A 21,037-nucleotide genomic window follows, 5' to 3' on the forward strand; every position below is an offset into this window, starting at 1 on the left:
TGCTCTAACACTTTCGAAGATGGGGAATCCCTGATGGAGAGGAAATGTCCTGGGAGGGAAAATGAGTTATGAAGTTTCCATTTCCATGATTAATTCCACTCTTTCCAACCTCCCTCCCCCAAACCGCCTTTTTTCATCTATAAAATGCACTCACAGTTTATTGATTTCAATAGTCTTCTCATTGATTTGTAAACACAGATCAGGATGCCAGACCAACATTTGTGCAAACTGGACTTGCTCACAGACGTAGAAACTAAAATAAATCAGACCTTGGGTTACAAGCGGTCAGCATGACCTCAGGAGGCAGAGTCAGGGTGCTCCCTAGGGGCTGTCTCCCTCCCTCCTTCAGTGCTAAGTGGTGATTCAATGCTGACCTGCATGCTGGCTTGGTCTCATCAACTCCAGAAGATCCTTGCCCTCCCTCTATCTCCCAGGGTTCAGTTACCTGCAGAGCGCACCTCTTTATACAGTATCAGCTCTTAGATGTTAAAGATTCTATTCTGGTTCCCAGCACCAGAGGCAAGACCAATGCATTTCCAAAGTCCAGAATGTTTCAAGGCTAGCCTTTTTTAAAAAGTGGAAGCAGGGACTTGCCTACTAGTCAGGTGGTTAAGACTCCTCCATGCCGCTGCGGAGGCACAGGTACCATCCCTGGTGTGGGAACTAAGATCCTGCGTACTTCAAGCCGCTGCTGCTAAGTCGCTTCAGTCGCGTCCGACTCTGTGCGACCCCATAGATGGCAGCCCACCAGGCTCCCCCATCCCTGGGATTCTCCAGGCAAGAACACTGGACTGGGTTGCCATTTCCTTCTCCAATGCATGAAAAGTGAAAAGTGAAAGTGAAGTCGCTCAGTTGTGTCCGACTCTTCCTGACCCCATGGACTGCAGCCTACCAGCCTCCTCCATCCATGGGATTTTCCAGGCAAGAGTACTGGAGTGGGTTGCCATTGCCTTCTCTGCGTACCTCAAGGTGCAACCAAAAAAAAAAGTGAAAGCGACATACGTTCATTTGTGGACAATTTGGGAAATACAGAAAAGCACAAAGAACAGATAGAATTTGCCTTTAACCATGTTTTCTAGTATTGTTAGGCATACATATCCAAATCACCTTAAGACTGTATTTTAGAGCAAAATCTGGCCCTTTTCATACGGTTGATTCTGCTCTTTCTTTAAGATTACCCAAGACTCTCCATGAAATCTTCTTTATCCTTTGCTCTACCCTCTGACCTGATCATTAAGACCATTCTTGACAGAGAAAGAGAAGGGGACAGATAAAAATTCTAAATACAGGATGGCAGTCCTTTCCCAATGATTTGGATTGTGTAAGGCACTTTCAGAAAATGCAATTCCCCTGTTTTATTTTAGGGTTTTGGCAGCGGTGGTGTGTGTGGAAGGGAATGCCAGGACAGAACAGGAGTATCTCTTAGTCCAGAAGACAAACCTTAGGGGCAAGTAAGTCAGAAACACAAGCCCCCTGGGTCCCCCCAGACCTACTGGTTGAGAATCTGCATTTTCATGAGATTCCCAGCTACTTCCACACTATGAACCTGAAGTCTGAGAAGCCCCGGCCTGTGGAGTCGCTTTCTGGCCTTCCTCAGGTGGTACTGATTGTCAGGATTTGTACCTAACCTCACACCTCCTTGATGTTGAAACTAACAATAAAATCCCACCTCCACGGGAGTAAACACCTCTGGCTCGGGCCACAGCCCTCATTCTTCTGGGAGAACTCTATAAGTCATTCTCAATGCCCCTGCAGAGCTGGTCTAAATGGAAGTCAAAGGAGGCGGCCAACTTTTTACTCTGCGCCCCACCCTCTAAAGTCCACTCCAGGGTCAGAGCTGTCATCATAAAGCATTCACCAGGGGGACAAGAGAGATTCAGGACCACGTTCTTTATTATATTTTTTAAGCTTATTTACTTATTTTATTTGGCTATGGAGGGTCTTTGCTGCTACGCGCGGGCTCTCTCTAGATGCCGCAAGCCGGAGCTCCTCTTGATTGCGGTGCACGGGCTTCGCCTTGTGGTGGCTTCTCTTGTTGAGAAGCACAGACTCTAGGTGCTCAGGCTTCAGTAGTGGTGGCACACAGGCTTAGCTGCTTCTCAGCATGTGAGATCTTCCCAGACCAGGGATTGAACCTATGTCCCCTGCATTGGCAGGCCCCACCAGGGAAGCCCTGAACAGCACTTTTTAAAATTCTGTTGGAAAAATATCCATCCAAACCCTCTGTCCCTGTCTGCACCACCCCATGGCCTCATTTCCAGCCTCCACTGATGCCTTTAACCTTGGCGGATCTACCAGGGGCCCCACGGGGGCACAGGCGGGGACCCACGGATTGCGGCGACCCTAATCAGGAGAGCTGGGATCAAGGACTCTTGAGTGTGGTACTGCTGATAGAGGGAGAAGAATCAGTGGCAGAAGCCAAAACAGTCGTGTCTGCCCGGGCCATCAGGCACGACCATGTGTGCGCATCGGGATGCGTGTCAGCCCAGCCTGGGTGAAGCCTCCGGGGGCTGCTGCCGTTAGGGCTTTGCTTGATGCCTCCAACCAGGCAGGCAGGCAGTGTCTGAAGCCCACCTAAACAGGAGCATTCCCCTCCAGGACTAGCTGCACCCAGGGGGGAGGGGCGGGGCTTGTCATTCCTCTGTCTCCGCACAGACCTCAAAGGTGTCCCAGAGCCTTTGTGCCTGGGCACTGCAGCTCCCTCTGGGTGCTGGCACCACATCCTCTCTGTCTGTTTGGCAGCATCAGAGGATCCCGCTGGCGCCCAGCCCCGGCCTTGGCTATCAAGCCCTCATCTGGCGTCTCTTCTCTCCCGGGGTTGGCACCCTAAGCTCTGGTGTTGGATCTGCAAATCCTTCCGTGGGCGCAGATGGGACACTTATGGGGCCCCAGTGCCTGTAGCAATAGGGAGAAGGATGGTTAGAACTGGCTGCTTCCTAACCCTGGGGGAACTTACAAATGTCACCCAATCCATCCTGGCAACACCGTGTTTATAAACCAAGCAACTACAGTGGTCATCTTTCTAGAGGTTATGGTGCATAGTGAAAGTCGCTCAGTCATGTCCGACTCTTTGCAACCCTGGCCACGATTCTCCAGGCCAGAATACTGGAGTGGGTAGCCTTTCCCTTCTCCAGGGCATCTTCCCAACCCAGGGATTGAGCCCAGGTCTCTCACATTGCAGGCAGATTCTTTACCAGCTGAGTCACAAAGAAAGCCCAAGAATAGTAGAGTGGGTAGCCTATCCCTTCTCCAGACAATCTTCCTGACCCAGGAATTGAACCGGGGTCTCCTGCATTGCAGGAGGATTTCTTTACCAACTGAGCTATTAGGGAAGGAGATGGTGCACAAGGGGTTGAAAACTCAGACCCTGAGGTTGCAGAGGCCTGTACTCAAAATCTGGCTTCCCATCACTAGCTGGGTGCTTCAGCTCTAAAGTGGGGCTCACAAGCCCAGCTTCACAGGGTCCTATGAGAATTAAATGAGATGCTGTCTGTAAAGCACAGTGCCTGGCAGTTAGTGTGTGCTCAGTGAGAGGTAACTGTCATTGTTATTATTACCTAAAGAGGACAGCAAGTCAGGCCAGAAAACCCATGAATCAGTGCTGGGTTCTGGATCCATTCTGGATCTGCCTTGAATCACCCTGTTCATCTCTGTTTCCTCATCTGTAAGATGTGGATGACGCTGTCTGGTGTCCTGACTTTGCTGTAGCTAACCCTTATCCATTCGTACCAGGCACTGTTGTAAATGCTGCTTCTATTAATTCATTTCATCCTCAGTACATCCCTGTTTGACAAGTGAAGAAACCAAGGTACAGAGATCACCTTCCCAAGGTCAAGCAGTTGGTAGCAAATGGAGCTGAGATCCCAACCCAGGCCGCCTGGCCTCAGAGCATTTCTCCCTTTTTTACTGCATTTCCGTTTTTCTCCACCAGCAAGCACACGTGTGTGACTGCTCAGTTGCTTCAGTAGTGTCTGACTCTTTGTTTGACCCCATGTAGTGTAGACTGCCAGGCTCCTCTGTCCATGGGATGATCCCAGCAAGAATACTGGAGTGGGTTGCCATTTCCCCCTCCAGGGGATCCTCCCAACGCAGGGATCGAACTCGTGTCTCCTGCATTGGCAGACGGATTCTTTACCACTGAACTATCTAGGAAATTTACTTTTCTCACTGTGGGGAACCAAATGGTATTTTGATTATGAAAGTGCTTTGGGTGTGGGAAGTATAAAAACATGAGAGATTATTACCTTATTCAAGTCTCTTGGTGCTCAGTCTTATTTTTTTAATTTCTTTCTTTCTTTTTTTTTTTTTTGGTCATTCCCCTTGGCTTGTGGGATCTTAGTTCCTTGACCAGGGATTGGACCCGGGTCCCCTTCAGTGGAAGCTCGAAGTCTTAACCACTGGACTGCAGGAAGTCCCTCTTGGTGTTTTCTCTTGACCTGGAATCCTTACTCTTTCCTGGCAGGGTATAGAGCTGGGGGTTACTTTAGTTTTTCCTGAAGTCTTTTAATCACTGGATGTTGAGGTGAATTGTGTTCTCCAAAAAAAAATACATATTGAAAGTCTAGCCCCTCATACCTTAGAGTATGACTGTTTTTGGAAATAAGATCTTTTCTGGTTACGGCTGGGGATTAGTCTTAGAGGAACAGATTGCCCATAGTCCACAATGTCGTGTGTCAGACTATATGGATACGAAAGTTGGACCATAAAGAAGGCTAAGTGCCAAAGCATTGATGCTTTCAAACTGTGGAGCTAGAGGATACCCTTGAGAGTCCCTTGGACTGCAAGGAGATCCAAGTGGTCCATTCTAAAGGAGATCAGCCCTGGGTGTTCTTTGGAAGGAATGATGCTAAAGCTGAAATTCCAGTACTTTGGCCACCTCATGCAAAGAGTTGACTCATTGGAAAAGACTCTGATGCTGGGAGGGATTGGGGGCAGGAGGAGAAGGGGACGACAGAGGATGAAATGGCTGGATGGCATCACCGACTCGATGGACGTGAGTTTGAATGAACTCCGGGAGTTGGTGATGGACAGGGAGGCCTGTCGTGCTGCGATTCATGGGGTCGCAAAGAGTCGGACACGACTGAGCGACTGAACTGAAAAGTAATTTTACTGATTGATTGATTGATTGATTTTTTTCTGGCTGTGTTGGCTCCTCCTTGCTGGGAGGCTTTTTCTCTAGTTTCCAGTAGCACCGGCTCCTCTCTAACTGCAGTGCTTGGGCTTCTCATTGTGGCAGAGCTTGGGTTCTAGAGCACAGGCTCCATAGCTGTGGTGCACAGGATTAGTTGCCCTGTGTCATGCGGAATCTACCCAGACTACGGATTGAACTCATGTCTCCTGCATTGGCAAGTGGATTCTTTACCACTGACCCACTAGAGAAGCCCAGAAATAGGGTCTTGACAGAGGTCATCAAGTTTAGATGAGGTGATTAGGGGGAGCCCTAACCAATATGCCTGGTGTCTGTAACAAGAAGGGAAAAGGATGTACAGAGAGGGACAGAGGTCATGAGAGAATGCCAAGTGGAGGCAAAGTATTGGAGCCATCATTCCACAGGCAAGGATCACTGAGGCCACCGGAAGCTAGAAGAGAGGCACAGAAAAGATCCTGTCGTAGCTGCCAGCATCTTGATCTTGAACCTCTAGCCTCCAGAATTGTGAGATGAAAATTTTCTGTTGTCTTAAGCCATGTAGTCTGTGGTACTTTGTATGGCAACCCCAGGAGACAAATACACTTACTAAGATCAAGGAGGTGGAGATAAGATGAGGACAGAGACAAATGGGAAAGTCAAGGCTGACGATGGGTGATGAGAGGATGCTGAGAGGGGCTCAACACTCCCACATGTGCACACGTGTATGTGCGCTTCGACTGTGAAATCTGAGCTGTAGGCTCACCAAGCCTGCAGAACTTTCTTCTACAAGATCACAGGAGAGGTCAAGCAAATGTTCAATCTGTTCCATCTCCACCTAAACAGGTAGGAAGAGGTGTCTTCTCCGGGAGAGCATTTAATTAAACCCCACCCCTTTTTTTCTGCACCAGAGGATGTGAGAAGTGGGGAGCTGGGCTCCCAAGACCCCCACATCAGTGAACAGCAGCAGTGGGGTCAACATCAGCCACGCTGACACTAGAGGTTTATTTTTGGTTGGCATGGAGGAGTTCACTGTTATGCTATTATAACTTACTTTACAAAATTACATTCTGGTTTGTTTATTTTTTAGGAAACTTTTGAATGAAATATAACAGACATACATGTCACAGATCCTAAGTGGACAGAAGTGTGTCTGTATCTGTGTAAGCAGCATCTGGACAAAGACTGAGCCCATCACTGTACCCCGAGGCCCTCCTGTCCCTCCCAGCCACTCACACGGACAAAGGAACCACTATACCGACTTCTAACATCACAGATGGATTTGCCTGTTTCTGACATGATATGAATGGGATTCACAGTCCTCCTTTGTGTCTGCCTTCTTTCTCTGCACCTTATGTTTGTGAGATTTCTCTTCATCTCGCCTATGGAGCAGTTCATTCTCACTGCGAGAGAATTATCCGTGTTTCTGGTCTTTTGAATCAAATCAAGAGATGCACAGAGAAAGAAGTGTCCTTACATAATTCAAGCTAGTCCTTTTAAAAAAACAAAACAGTTAAAGCCACTCAATTGCTGAGACAACAGCAAAACAAGTTAATTGATCTTTGTAAATTGGATCCAATTTATTGGCCCTCTTTTAAAAGCTACTTTCTCAGATCACTTTCAACCCACCCTTTCCTTTCCTGTTTCCCTGGATTCCCAAGCCCCAGTTATGTCACCCGGGGCTGACCCAGTCTGGACTTAGGGGAAGGGATAGGGGGTTCACTTGCTTGGATTTCCCCGGGTGAACCCATTTCCACCCCAGAGTAACTGGGGGCCTGGACTATCCCTCACTTGGCTAGGAGGGTTTCTGTGCCTTGAGCAGCGTCAAAGCCGCCTTCACCCAGAGTCGAGGAGGCTGCCCCCCACATCTGAAGTTTTGGAGTTCTTCCCCGTATCTGAATCAGAGATAAAGCCTTTAGAGCTCCAGTCTCTCCGAGGCAGGAAGGAGTCCGAGAAAGGAGGCGGCTCCTCTGCGGAGTCCCTCCCCTGGTACCGTGGCTGAGAGTCACTCCCACAGCTCGCTCTCAGGCTCTGGCCTTCCTTCCCAAGAGCAGCTTGGCTGGAAAGGGTCTGCACCCCACCCCCACCGCACCCCCGCCCCGTCCCTCATCATTCCACGCCAGACCACAATTGGCCAGATTCCTTTATGCTGACCAGCCTTTCTGGGGGCTTCCCTTTGGCTGGTAGCAATGACTTAATCCCAAAATGCAATTTTCTGGGAGCCCCGATGCCGGCCTGAGCCCGAGTCCATATATGGTCTTAATACAACCCCTGGGCTCGGGCAGGGGTAGCGCTGAGAGGCCCTCTCCCTCCCCACGCCGCGCCTGCCCACTCCAGTTTCCAGTGACGTCAGCCCTGCACCCATAACAAAAGGTTAAGGCGGCCCCCTTCGCAGCACTTCTTTGTGCCTTTGGAAGGAGCAATATAGTTGTTGCTTCTTTTCAGGCTCCCCAGTTCCTGGGGGGCGCTTTCCCTTCTGGAATGTGATAAAACCGCGACACGACTGGTACTTTTTCTTCAGTTACTGCTCTGGCTGTGGGTGTGGGCAGGGAACTTGAGGAGAGAGGACAGTTACTTGCTCAAGCCCAGTTGCCCTGGACTGTTTTGAACTGGAAGCAGTCTCAGGGCCCCACCCTGGCATGGGGCAGAGTCCAGTTTTCGCAGACCTTAGTTGGAGCCTTGGCTGTGCCCTGGTCTCCACCCTCAACTAGTTTTTATTTGTTTGGCCTTCTGTATGAGCGAGAGAACTAAGACATTGTCAGACAGGGGAAAAAATATTGAAGTCTAGTTACCAGCTCTATTCAAAGCTCATTAGCAGATGAGCCCGTTCTTTTTATTAGCATCCTCACCACCATTCTAGAACCAATTAAAAGTAAAGCCTGGGACTAGACTCCAGCAGTGGCGTGCTGGAGCTAGCTCAAACCAGTTGTGAACCTAATTTAAGTTTTCAGGAACTTTGCAAGCCTATGGTTAAACACAACAATTACTAAAGATTAATTTATATACAGGTAAAATACACGCAACTGGATTTAAAACAAACTTTAAGAAATTATCAAAACTCATTCACTTCCTAAGGATTTTACTGTGTTTGCTGTTATCTGTGTTCTTGAGGTTGAAAAAAAAGTGAAACTGTCAGTTGCTCAGTCGTGTCTGACTCTTTGTGACCCCATGGACTATAGAGCCCACCAGGCTCCTCTGTCCATAGAACTCTCCAGGGGAGAATACTGGAGTGGGGCCCTGTGTTCTTGAGATTATTCACATCTATTGTATCTGTGGCCTTCTCTGGTGGTTCAGATGGTAAACAATCTGCCTGCAATGCAGGAGACCCCGGTTGGATCCCTGAGTCAAGAAGACCCCCGGAGAAGGGAATGTTGGTGGAAACCTCCTATAATGCAAACATCCTATGATGCGGCACACTGTTCAGTCTTCCCAGATCCCGGTTCAGTAAGATCACACTGGGATGTTGAAATCAGCTATGACGGGGGTATTTAACCACTAGAGACATGACAAATCAGACCCCCAACCCCCAAAGCAGTTGTTGACCTTGACTGTAGCTCTGAGAAGCAATAAGAAATGACTCACTCCCTGCCCTCAGGGTGCTTATAAGACATGGAAGGGGGCAAGTCCAAATCCTTCATGACTTGAGCTGCTCCGTGTTTTCTCTAAAATCCCAAATGAAGGGTGTCAGAGGACACAGGCATTGCGGTCGGAGAGACCTGTATCCACATCCCAGTTCTGCTACTTACTGGCCGTGTCCCCTTCAATAAGTTACCTGATGTTTCTGAATCATTTGCCAGGGAATAATAGCATCACAATATGGTTGCAAGGATTTAATGGTAAAGATATGCAAGTGCAGAAAGAATATTTCCAACTGAGGGACCAGCCTGAAGGGATGGTGTAGAAGCAAACAGAAGTGGAAAGACTATTCAGGGAATGGCCAGCAGTCTGGGAATGTCTGGATATTACGATACACTGGAAGTATCAAGCTGGGCAGAGTGCAGGTAAGATGTGAATCTGAAAATACAGGATTAACAGGGAGGGAAAAGCTGAGAGTCCTTGGAGCAGCGCTGGGTAGACTGAGCTGCGGTGAGGGTCACCAGCAGTCCAAGTCACCAGGTTTGAAGGACACAGCAAGCTCAGGTGCGATTCAGACAATCCTCTCAACCAGGATGTACAGTCCTTGTTGTTATTGTTCAGTCGCCAAGTCATGTCTGACTCTTCCGGACCTCAAGGACTACAGCACACCACTCTTTCCTGTCCTTCACTATCTAGAAATTGAGTTTGCTCAAATTCATGTCCATTGAGTTAGGGATGTTATCTAACCATCTCATCCTCTGCCTCCCACTTCTCCTGCCCTCAGTCTTTTCCAGCATCAGAGTCTTTCCAGTGAGTCAGCTCTTCGCATCAGGTAGTCAAAGTATTGGAGCTTCAGCTTCAGCATCAGTCCTTCCAATGAATATTCAGGGTTGATTTCCTTTAGGATTGACTAGTTTGATCTCCTTGCAGTCCAAGGGACTCTCAAGAGTATCCTCCAGCTCCACAGTTCAAAAGCATCAATGCTTTGGCACTCAGCCTTCTTTATGGTCCAACTCTCATATCTGTACAGTCTGGCACACGGTATTGTGGACTATGGGCAATCTGTTCCTCTAAGACTGATCCCCAGCCGTGACCAGAAATACAGGGTCCTCCTCCTGCCCTAAAGAGAGGGCCAACAGAAATAGGTTAATAAGCTATGTTGATTCAGTGGCTCAACATCATCATCCAAAGGCCAAGCACACTTTTCATTTTGAAATTCCCACAACTGTTCTCAGTGTGTCAGCTTTTATTCTTGGTGTTGATGCCAAGCATGGTATGATGGTTGCCACAGCTCACAACCCCTCAATTGAAGTAGGTAAGAGTGGGGCAAACCTCAAAATCATTATGCTGCGCTGTGCTTAATCGCTCAGTCATGTCCAACTCTTTGCAACCCCATGGACTGTAGCCTGCCAGGCTCCTCTGTCCATGGGATTCTCCAGGCAAGAATGCTGGAGTGCATTGCCGTGCCCTCCTCCAGGGGATCTTCCCGACCCAGGAACCGGAGCCAAGTCTTCCACGTTGCAGGCAGATTCTTTACCAGCTGAGCTACCAGGAAAGCCCCAAAGTTGTTGTATCAGGAAGCAAAATCTTTCTCCAAGCCCCAGCAGATTTCCTCTGTATCTCATCAGTCACAGTGGGTCACAAGCTACAGCAGGCAGACAATGGCCTCCAAAGACGATTACACTCTTATTCCCTGGAGCCTGTAAATTTGTTACTTTAAACAACAACAGGGACTTTGTAGGTTAAAGGTAGATTCTTGAGATGGAGAGGTTATCCTGGATTTCTAGGATGTTCAGCATAATCACATATGGAAATTCCCTGGTGGCCCTGTACTGCAGGGGGCATGAGTTCAATCCCTGGTTGAGGAACTAAGATCCTGCAAGCCATCCTGTGTGGCCAAAACCCTTGCAAAAAAAAAAAAAAAAAAAAACAAAAACAAACCCCAGCATAATCACATAAACCCAGATGGGTGACAGAGATGGTAGTGTGGGGCAGGGGTTATATGTAAGAGAGAGGCTGCTAGATACTAACAAAGGCCCCCAGCTGATAGCTAGTGACCTCAGTCTTTCAGCTGCAAGAAACTCAATTCTATCTATGCCTAAAGGAACAAGGAAACCAATTCTTCCCCAGAGGCTACAGAAAGGAACTCAGCCCTGCAGCCTAGATTTTAGCCCAGTGAGATCTATACCTGACTTCTGACACATACAGCCATAAGAAAATAAATTTGTATTGTTTTATGCTCATTTGTTATGGCAGCAATAGTAAACTAATACACCTGCCCATCTCGTAAGCCAGTAAAGGTAAAAGAGACTGAGCTAACTATCCCTGGCTTAGGGAAAACTAGGGATTTTCCCCTGGGACTAGGTGACAAACCAAGTTCCCTGTGGGTGCTGGCAATAGTCCATAAAATCAGGAAGAAGTACCACAGCCAGGGTGGGGATCGAGTAAGCTCCAGGACAGACATGCCAATGGTTTTCAGCTGTCTTCTTCTTCTTAAAAATATTTATTTATTTATTTGGCTGCATCGAGTCTTATTTCCAGCATGTGGGATCTAGTCCCCAGGGATGGAACCCGGGCCCCTTGCATTGGAAACACAGTCTTAGCCGCTGGATCACCACGGAAGTCCCTATCTTTTGTTTTGATGCTGCTGCTGCTAAGTCGCTTCAGTCGTGTCCGACTCTGTGCAACTCCATAGACGGCAGCCCACCAGACTCCCCCGTCCCTGGGATTCTCCAGGCAAGAACACTGGAGTGGGTTGCCATTTCCTTCTCCAATGCATGAAGGTGAAAAGTGAAAGTGAAGTCACTCAGTCGTGTCTGACTCAGCGATGCCATGGATGGCAGCCCACCAGGCTCCTCCATCCATGGGATTTTCCAGGCAAGAGTTCTGGACTGAGGTGCCATTGCCTTCTCTGTGTTTGATTGGATCAAGTCTCTAAACATTTCAAATATCACACAGGGTTGCAAGCAGAGGTCCATACAGGCTTCCAGAGATCATTCCTGTTACACCAGCACCCAGGTCTGATTAGTGGGGGGTCTGGGGGGAAGACTCAGAGAATGGGCAAGCAGCTTCCTAGTTCCTGGACAAGTCTCCAGAGCTCTACTGTGGAAAATGCTATCCACCACACTCCATCAAACCTGAGATGCCTTCAGTTGGAAGCAACATTGTTACTTCATGAACCAACAAAAGAAAAAGTGCTGTCAGATATACAGCAGCCTGCCACAAATTGCAGTGTTTAAATGAGTAAGGTGTTAAAGTGAGAAAAAGAGTGCATCTTAAAATCAAGAGTTAACTCTTAAGATGCTGCCAGCTCAATCAAAATTGGCAGGGGATGTACTCATGAGTTTTTAGGGACCAAGGTGGGAGGGCGAGCGTGGGCTTACAGCTCTCCTCAAAGTCAATCATAAGCATGCGGGCTTCCTCCTGTGGGCAATGGGCAGTCACTGAGGGGTCCTGGTAGGAAGGGGGCCCGCAGTTTCCGAAATCAAATTTACAACTTTGTTTCAGACCAGAGCATGAAAGACTGCTCCTCTATTGCCCAAGAGAGTTGGGGAAAGCTGACCTCACCTTTGACTAGCACTGGTCACCTCTTTTACAAGTGAGGATGCATTTGAAGGATAGCTCTTTATTAATAAGGGGCTTGGGTTTACCCACCCTGATGTGCAGGGTCTACCTGTTCTTTGATTTATTCAGTTCAGTCTCTCAGTTGTGTCCAACTCTTTGCAACCCCATGAACTGCAGCATGTGAGGCCTCCCAGTCCATCACCAACTCCTGGAGTTTACCTAAACTCACGTCCATTGAGTCGGTGATGCCATCCAACCATCTTCTGTCATCCCCTTCTCCTCCTGCCCTCAATCTTTCCCAGCATTGGGGTCTTTTAAAATGACTCAGCTCTTCACATCAGGTGGCCAAAGTATTGGAGTTTCAACATCAGTCCTTCCAATGAATGCCCAGGATTGATCTTCTTTAGGATGGACTGGTTGGATCTCCTTGCTGTCCAAGGGACTCTCAAGAGTCTTCTCCAACATCACAGTTCAAAAGCATCAATTCTTCGGTGATCAACTTTCTTTATAGTCCAACTCCCACATCCATACATGACCACAGGAAAAACCATAGCCTCGACTAGACAAACCTTTGTTGGCAAAGTAACGTCTCTGCTTCACGACTTCACTTTGAATACGCTATCTAGATTGGTCATAACTTTCCTTCCAAGGAGTAAGTGTCTTTTAATTTCATTGCAACAATCACCATCTGCAGTGATTTTGGAGCCCAGAAAAATAAAGTCTGACACTGTTTCCTCATCTATTTGCCATGAAGTGATGGGACCAGATGCCATGATCTTCGTTTTCTGAATGTTGAATGTTAAGCCAACTTTTTCACTCTCCTCTTTCACTTTCATCAAGAGGCTCTTTAATTCATCTTCACTTTCTGCCATAAGGTTGGTGTCATCTGCATATCTGAGGTTATTGATGTTTCTGCGGGAAATCTTGATTCCAGCTTGTGCTTCCTCCAGCCAAGCGTTTATCATGATGTACTCTGCATATAAGTTAAATAAGCAGGGTGACAATATACAGCCTTGACGTACTCCTGTTCCTATTTGGAACCAGTCCGTTGTTCCATGTTCAGTTCTAACTGTTGCTTCCTGACCTGCATATAGGTTTCTCAAGAGGCAGGTCAGGTGGTCTGGTATGCCCATCTCTCTCAGAATTTTCCACAGTTTACTATGATCAACATAGTCAAAGGCTTTGGAATAGTCAATAAAGCAGAAATAGATGTTTTTCTGGCACTCTCTTGCTTTTTCGATGATCCAGCGGATGTTGGCAATTTGTTCTCTGGTTCCTTTGCCTTTTCTAAAACCAGCTTGAACATCTGGAAGTTCACAGTTCATGTATTGTTGAAGCCTGACTTGGAGAATTTTGAGCATTACTTTGCTAGTGTGTGAGATGAGTGCAATTGTGCAGTAGTTTGAGCATTCTTTGGCTTTGCCTTTCTTTGGGATTGGAATGAAAACTGGCCTTTTCTAGTCGTGTGGCCACTGCTGAGTTTTCCAAATTTGTGGGCATATTGAGGGCCGCACTTTCACAGCATTATTTTTTAGGATTTGCAATAGCTCAACTGGAATTCCATCACCTCCACTAGCTTTGTTTGTAGTAATGCTTCCTAAGGCCTACTTGACTTCACATTCCAGGATGTCTGGCTCTAGGTGAGTTATCATATCATCGTGGTTATCTGGGTCATGAAGATCTTTTTTGTACAGTTCTGTGTCTTCTTGCCACCTCTTCTTAATATCTTCTGCTTCTGTTATGTCCATACCATTTCTGTCCTTTATTAAGCCCATCTTTGCATGAAATGTTCCCTCGGTATCTCTAATTTTCTTGAAGGAATCTCTAGTCTTTCCCATTCTATTATTTTCCTCTATTTCTTTTTTTTGTTAAGATTTTCATGCATTCCATTTATTATTATTATTATTTTATTTTATTTTACTTTACAATACTGTATTGGTTTTGCCATACATCAACATGAATCCGCCACAGGTGTACATGAGTTCCCAATCCCGAAGCCCATTGAGGAAGGCTTTCTTATCTCTCCTTGCTATTCTTTGATTTATTAGGTGATAGACACACCTTCTTTGGCGCCTCCCAGGTGGCTCAGTGGTAAAGAATCTGCCTGCCAAGCAGGAGTCGTGGGTTCAATCCCTGGGTCAGGAAGATCCTCTGGAGAAGAAAATGGTAACCCACTCCAGTATTCTTGCCTGGGGAATCCCATGGACAGAGGAGCCTGGAGGGCTACAGTCCGTGGGGTCAAAACAAGAGTCGGACACAACTTAGCAACAAAACAACAACAGCAAATCTTCTTTTCATCCACCCAAGGATTTGGGGGCCCAGAAGCATAGCAGGACTCCAGAGGCGTGGTCTAGACAGAGGGAAACATGGTAGATGGAACTCTGAGGGGTCACCAGTGATCACCTTTGCCACCAACTCCATCCCTTTGCCTGTGCTTGACCTCAGGTCCAGAAAGCTTGGAGATCTTTTGGATTGCCTTTATAAGTAACGGGGGAAAGTCACTGCATCATCACAGGAAGGGCCCCAAGAAATCACCTCTTCCTTTTAATTTTTCCCATTAGGAAAGAGAGTAGCTAGACTAAGTTCCCCATCCTGGGAGTGGCAGAACCAGTCTGGAGTCTAAGTCTCCTCCTGCCCCCAGGGCACGTCCGGAGAGGCGAGGGTAGGGACAGAAGTGCCATCCCCAGGCACACCCTGCCCTAGTGTCCTGGGACCCTGGGCCAGTTACTTAGTATCTCTGGGCTTCTATGTCCTGTAAGTCGGGACTAGCAGCAGTACCTGAGGATTATGTTCGTGAGAGGGTAGAGGCAGCTGGGTGCCAGCTGGTAATTGCTCCATCAAGAGCAATGGCTGTCATTGTTATTCTTTCCTGTGATTTCAGGCCGCCTCCATCACCGTGCTCCTGCTATCAAACAGGAGGTCTGAACTTTGAGACTCTGGGACTGAGGCATCCATGGAATTTGCTCCCCTTGCTAATCTGGCAAAGTCAACAAACCCTTTCTGTCCAACCCAACAGGAGCCTCTTGGAGGTGTTAGGTCGCAGCATGGAAGAGTGTGCTGGGAGGTCCTGGGGTGCTGGCTGGAGGAAGAGTGGGTGGTCCCAGTGATAGCAGGGAGGCGGCCCTCCAGGGGCTGGGGGCGCCCAGCCAAGGGTGCCGGGGAAGGGGTGCAGGAGCCAGCAGGCGCCGGGCGGGGCACTTGGCATGTGAGTGGAGTGTGGAAGGCCAGGAAGGGGGTTGTGATTGGGCCTTCACGCTAGAAAGGAAGGAGACTGGAGTCAATGAAAAGAAGCATTTTCTGTGGTGCTCAGGAAGGGCCTCTCACTGGGGATTTCCTACCCGGGGCCGCAGGCCTTGGCCGCCTTCCCAGGAAAAGGTGGTGCTGGTCGTGGGCAGCCCGCACACTGCGAGGCCTCAGTCTGCGGACAGAGGTGCCCACTCCCGCCTCTGGCGCTGCCGGGCTCCCTGAGCCCGCTTCAGCCTGGAACAAAATGCTCTTTGCTTGAACCGTCCATTTCAGACATCTCCGTTCAGGACAGGGACACCAAGGTCTGGGCGGAAGTGGAAGAGGGGACTGGAAACTACGAAGAGTGGGGAGTAAGGGAGGTCAGGGCCTCACAGGGTGGGCCTTGGAGACTAAGCAGAAAGGCTATTTCAAAGGAACAGGCCTTGGCACAGGGGCTGGCTTGGGCCTAAGACCGCAGGTCAGCCCCGGACCACTGGTCATGCTGACGTGGCTGTTCCAAGGAGCTCGATGTGGGCTAGGGCTAAACCTCCTTGGGGAAAAGATTTTCAAGATTAAAAAAAAAAAAACAACCCACAGATCAACTCCCTTTTCCTCTTTTTTCCCAACCCCAATCAAAAAGTATGCTATCTGCTATTGAAAAATCACATCTCAGAAGCAGCACCACTTTCTGACAGTATCAGCCAAGACTTCTGATGAGGCTGATGGAAGAGCGTTCCATTTTCACGTTGTATAATGAGTAGAGAGAGTCCTCTCACATTTGTTCAGGCGAGATAATGATGATATTATTACTAGAAGCACTGTGTTGCAAAGAGAATCTATCTTTTTTTCTCTCTTTCCCACCTGCTGGCTATGTCCTATCGGCTTTCTTTCTTTCCTCTCTTCTCTCTTTACTGTCTTACGCCTCCCATCTTCTGGTGTTTACGTTCTTGCTCTCACTCTTAACTCTTCTCTTTCTTTCTTTCCTCACCTCAGTGCCCCACTCAGCTTGTGGAAACCCAGAGGACAAAGCAAGGAATTCTTCTCTTATCAGGGGGAGGGGCTGCTGAGAAGGGGCAGTGGCCAGGAGCTGGCTGCCAAGATCAGGAGAGGGGGTCTTGTCTCCCTCCACAGAACCCTGGTGCTGCCCAGTGAAGGGCCCTCTCCCACTCGTCAATGAGTCCTTCAACCCAGTCAGAGAAACCTCTGGGCTTGCCCAGCAAAGAATCAAGCAAAACAGCAATGTGACCCACTCATTCCTGCCAAAGAGACAACAGATGGAAAGGGTTTCATGTATTTAGCATCCAGGAATATTTTGCATCATAACTGGACACTTTCTGGACACTTACTTGATTTACAAAGAAATGAACTTTTCATGTTGGGATATAATTGCAGAGAATCAGAATGTGAGGATGAATATCAGAGTCAGGGGGAGCTCTCATTGTGTTTCCCAAAGAGTTTATTCATTCATTTTTGTCAACAAATATTCACTTAGCACCTATTCTGTAGCAGAGAATTAGGTGGTTATTAATACTAAGGCACACATGAAAAGTTATGATTCCAATCTCTCAGGGTCTTAAAATCAACCTCAAGGTTCTATCCAACCTAAATATAGCTTTGTTCTTGAACACACCTCCTATGTGGAAGTAGATTCCCCTTGGGGCTCCTTCACTATGGAATTACCTTGGGCACCGATATAAATATGGGATAGTATGGATTCCTTCATGATGGTGGTGGTTTAGTTGCTAAGTTGTGTCCAACTCTTGCAACCCTATGGACTGTAGCCTGCCAGTCTTCTTTGCCCATGGGATTTCCCAGGCAAGAATACTGGGGTGAGTTGCCATTTCCTTCTCAAGGGGATCTTCCCAACCCAGGCATCCAACCCACATTTTCTGCTTGGCAGCTGGATTCTTTACAGCTGAGCCACCAGGGAAGCCCAGATTCCTTCATGTTGATCCGTTAACCATGCACTCTTCCACACATCCGATCATCCACCTTTCCAACCTTTCATTCACCTATCCACCTACCTTCAACCTATGTATCCATTCATTCAACTACCTACCCATCCAACCATCCTACCATACACCAGTCTTCCCTTCCACTCACCTATCCACCCACCCACCCTTTGACTCACCCATCAACCATTCAAGCACACAGCAGGAGGTCAATTATCTGCTCTGTGGGGATCGAGGAACCCAGAAACAATTATTGTGGTTGGGAACTGTACAAAGAAAGACCCAGTGGTTGTATGTAGTGTTTCTGATCGACAGCTCACAAGTGGATGGTTCCTGAAGCCTGGGCTGTGATGTGAGAATCAAGATTGGATGGATTTCATGGACTGGTACCAAAGGTCCACAGAGAGGTGCTTAAATGTAATCAATGTCTCCTTTTCTCCCCAGTCTGGGCGAAAGCTGCTTGGGGAAGGCAGTGGCTCCTATAAGCCATCTTTCCATTGAGCTTTTCCTCACTGTGACGCCCACTGCATAACAGAGCTACTGCTCTGATAGTTACTGCTTTCTTTTTAAACAAACTAAGGATAAGTTTCCCAGATAGTTTCCATCTAAAGATGCCTCCCACATTGGAGAACTCAGTGGAAGTCAAAATCTGAAATTGTTCCTTTCCTCCCCAAATGTTGTATTCAAATTATTTTTCTGGTTGCAGGAATTCTGACCTCAATGTATTCATTTCTAGTGTTAACTTGAGTTGCGTCTCTTCTTAAAAATGCCCCCCACTTCCCTCCTGAATGGTGGCATATTCATTAGTCGTCTGGAATAAATCTGTCTCCAGCTGAATGAGAGCTGGAAAGAGGAAATAGAGGGCAGTGGTTAGAGCCCTGAGTGGTCAGGAGTCCTGGTTCCCGTGTTACTCTGCCACTGAGTCACTAGCTGCCACTGGACGAGCTACTTGTTTTTTCTGAGTTACTGCCTGTCTGCCAGAGACTAGTGAGCATGGGATACTGAGACTGGGCTGGGAGCTCCAGGCTGGGAAGGGAGGCCTTGTCCTCGCCCCAACTCACCAGTCTTATGGGCTTTCTTCTCATTGTCTCTAAAAGTAGGGGAGTGGGCTATTTTAAGGTAGTTTTTAATACCTGGACTCTTAACTCTACCTTCTCTTGTACTTAGCATATTTAATAGTGAGCTAGCATTTTTTTTTTTAAAGACTCTGCTCCATTCCCCCCAACAAAAAACAAAAACCAGAATTAATCATGACACATTACATGAAATTAATAATAATAAAAAATAATAATGGTATTTGTACTCTGTCTCACTGTTCTAAATTTTAAAACACAAATAAGATCTGCAAGTGGTCACACAGAATGACGGAACTAAAGCAACAATTTGTCTCTTCATCTGTAAAATCATCATCATTGTTTATTTCCAATTTGTGGTTCAAATGCAAGCTTCTGTTACACTAGAGGGTGGAGATCTGGCTGTGCAGGAATTGAGCTCCTCTGATTCCAATCCCATATGAACTTACTTGAAACAAATGTGAGCATCTGAGAACCTGTAAATTAGGGGCCAGCGGTATATATGAGAGCTGAATTAACTTCACATAAGGATGCAATGCTTATTAAAAGATAAGCAATAAAAATGGGCTAAGTTACATATTTATTATTAAAACTCAATAGCAACAACAATTATTTAGAACTTAGAGCAAAAGTTTTGAGCAAGAAGGAGGTAGTTTACATATTTATTATTATAACTTAACAGCAATGACAACAATTGTTTAGAACTTATAGCAGAAGTTTTGGGCAAGCGGGAGGTATTTTTACTTCTAACATTGCTTGCCAACATCCACTGGATCATCGAAAAAGCAAGAGAGTGCCAGAAAAACATCTATTTCTGCTTTATTGACTATGCCAAAGCCTTTGACTATGTGGATCACAATAAACTGTGGAAAATTCTTCAAGAGATTGGAATACCAGACCACCTGACCTGCCTCCTGAGAAATCTGTATGCAGGTCAAGAAGCAACAGTTAGAACTGAACATGGAACAACAGACTGGTTCCTAATAGGAAAAGGAGTACGTCAAGGCTGTATATTGTCACCCTGCTTATTTAACTTATATGCAGAGTACATCATGAAAAACGCTGAGCTGGAGGAAGCACAAGCTGGAATCAAGATTGCCAGCAGAAACATCAATCACCTCAGATATGCAGATGATACCACCCTTATGGCAGAAAGTGAAGAGGAACTAAAAAGCCTCTTGATGAAAGTGAAAGAGGAGAGTGAAAAAGTTGGCTTAAAGCTCAACATTCAGAAAACGAAGATCATGGCATCTGGTCCCATCACTTCATGGCAAATAGATGGGGAAACAGTGGAAACAGTGTCAGACTTTATTTTTCTGGGCTCCAAAATCACTGCAGATGGTAATTGCAGCCATGAAATTAAAAGATGCTTACTTCCTGGAAGGAAAGTTATGACCAACCTAGACAGCATATTCAAAAGCAGAGACATTACTTTGCCAACAAAGGTCTGTCTAGTCAAGGCTATGGTTTTTCCTGTGGTCATGTATGGATATGAGAGTTGGACTGTGAAGAAGGCTGAGCGCCGAAGAATTGATGCTTTAGAACTGTGGTGTTGGAGAAGACTCTAGAGAGTCCCTTGGACTGCAAGGAGATCCAACCAGTCCATTCTGAAGGAGATCAGCCCTGGGATTTCTCTGGAAGGAATGATGCTGAAGCTGAAACTCCAGTACTTTGGCCACCTCATGTGAAGAGTTGACTCATTGGAAAAGACTCTGATGCTGGGAGGGATTGGGGGCAGGAGGAGAAGGGGATAACAGAGGATGAGATGGCTGGATGGCATCACTGACTCGATGGACGTGAGTTTGAGTGAACTCCGGGAGTTGGTGTTGGACAGGGAGTCCTGTTGTGCTGTGATTCATGTGGTCACAAAGAGTCGGACTCAACTGAGCAACTGAACTGAACTGAACATCACTTAGAATTGCCATGTGATATTAAAAAAAAAAAGAAACACCAATTTTTAGTCACTTTTTTCATTTAAATTCTTTTAACCTTGAAATAATTTTAGATTTACAGGAGAGTTGCAAAAATATTATGGATAGTCCTCATAAAACTTTTCACTCAGCTTATATAACTGTGGTTCATTTTTTGAAACAGAAATTAACATTGGTACAATACTATTAACCAAACTATACTCTGTGTTTGGATTTGAGCAATGTTTTCACTAGTGTCCTTTTTCTGTTCCAGAGTTCAATCCAGGATACCACAGTGCCTTTAAAGGTTTTCATTGTTTTAAAATTCTTTATAGATCATGCAACCCCTTTGTCCCTGCCCCCAGGGCTAACTGCTTCCACTGCCCTGACCTTGGTACACCACTGATTCCACTACACCGCTGTGGGGTACGAGGCAAGATCAGATGGTTCGTCATTTGGCAAAAGGTGGTATGGAGTCTGTTTTAATATGCTAGACTCCAAGAGAAACAATACTTCACTTTGTCAATCTGGAGCTCCGTCAGCCAGACGCTTCAACAGTGACTGATAGGTGTGTGACATTTGCAAAATTCATATGTCTACTGTACAGAAACC

Source organism: Oryx dammah, unplaced genomic scaffold, assembly GCF_014754425.2.
Source record: "Oryx dammah isolate SB20612 unplaced genomic scaffold, SCBI_Odam_1.1 HiC_scaffold_11, whole genome shotgun sequence".
Lineage (NCBI taxonomy): Eukaryota > Metazoa > Chordata > Mammalia > Artiodactyla > Bovidae > Oryx > Oryx dammah.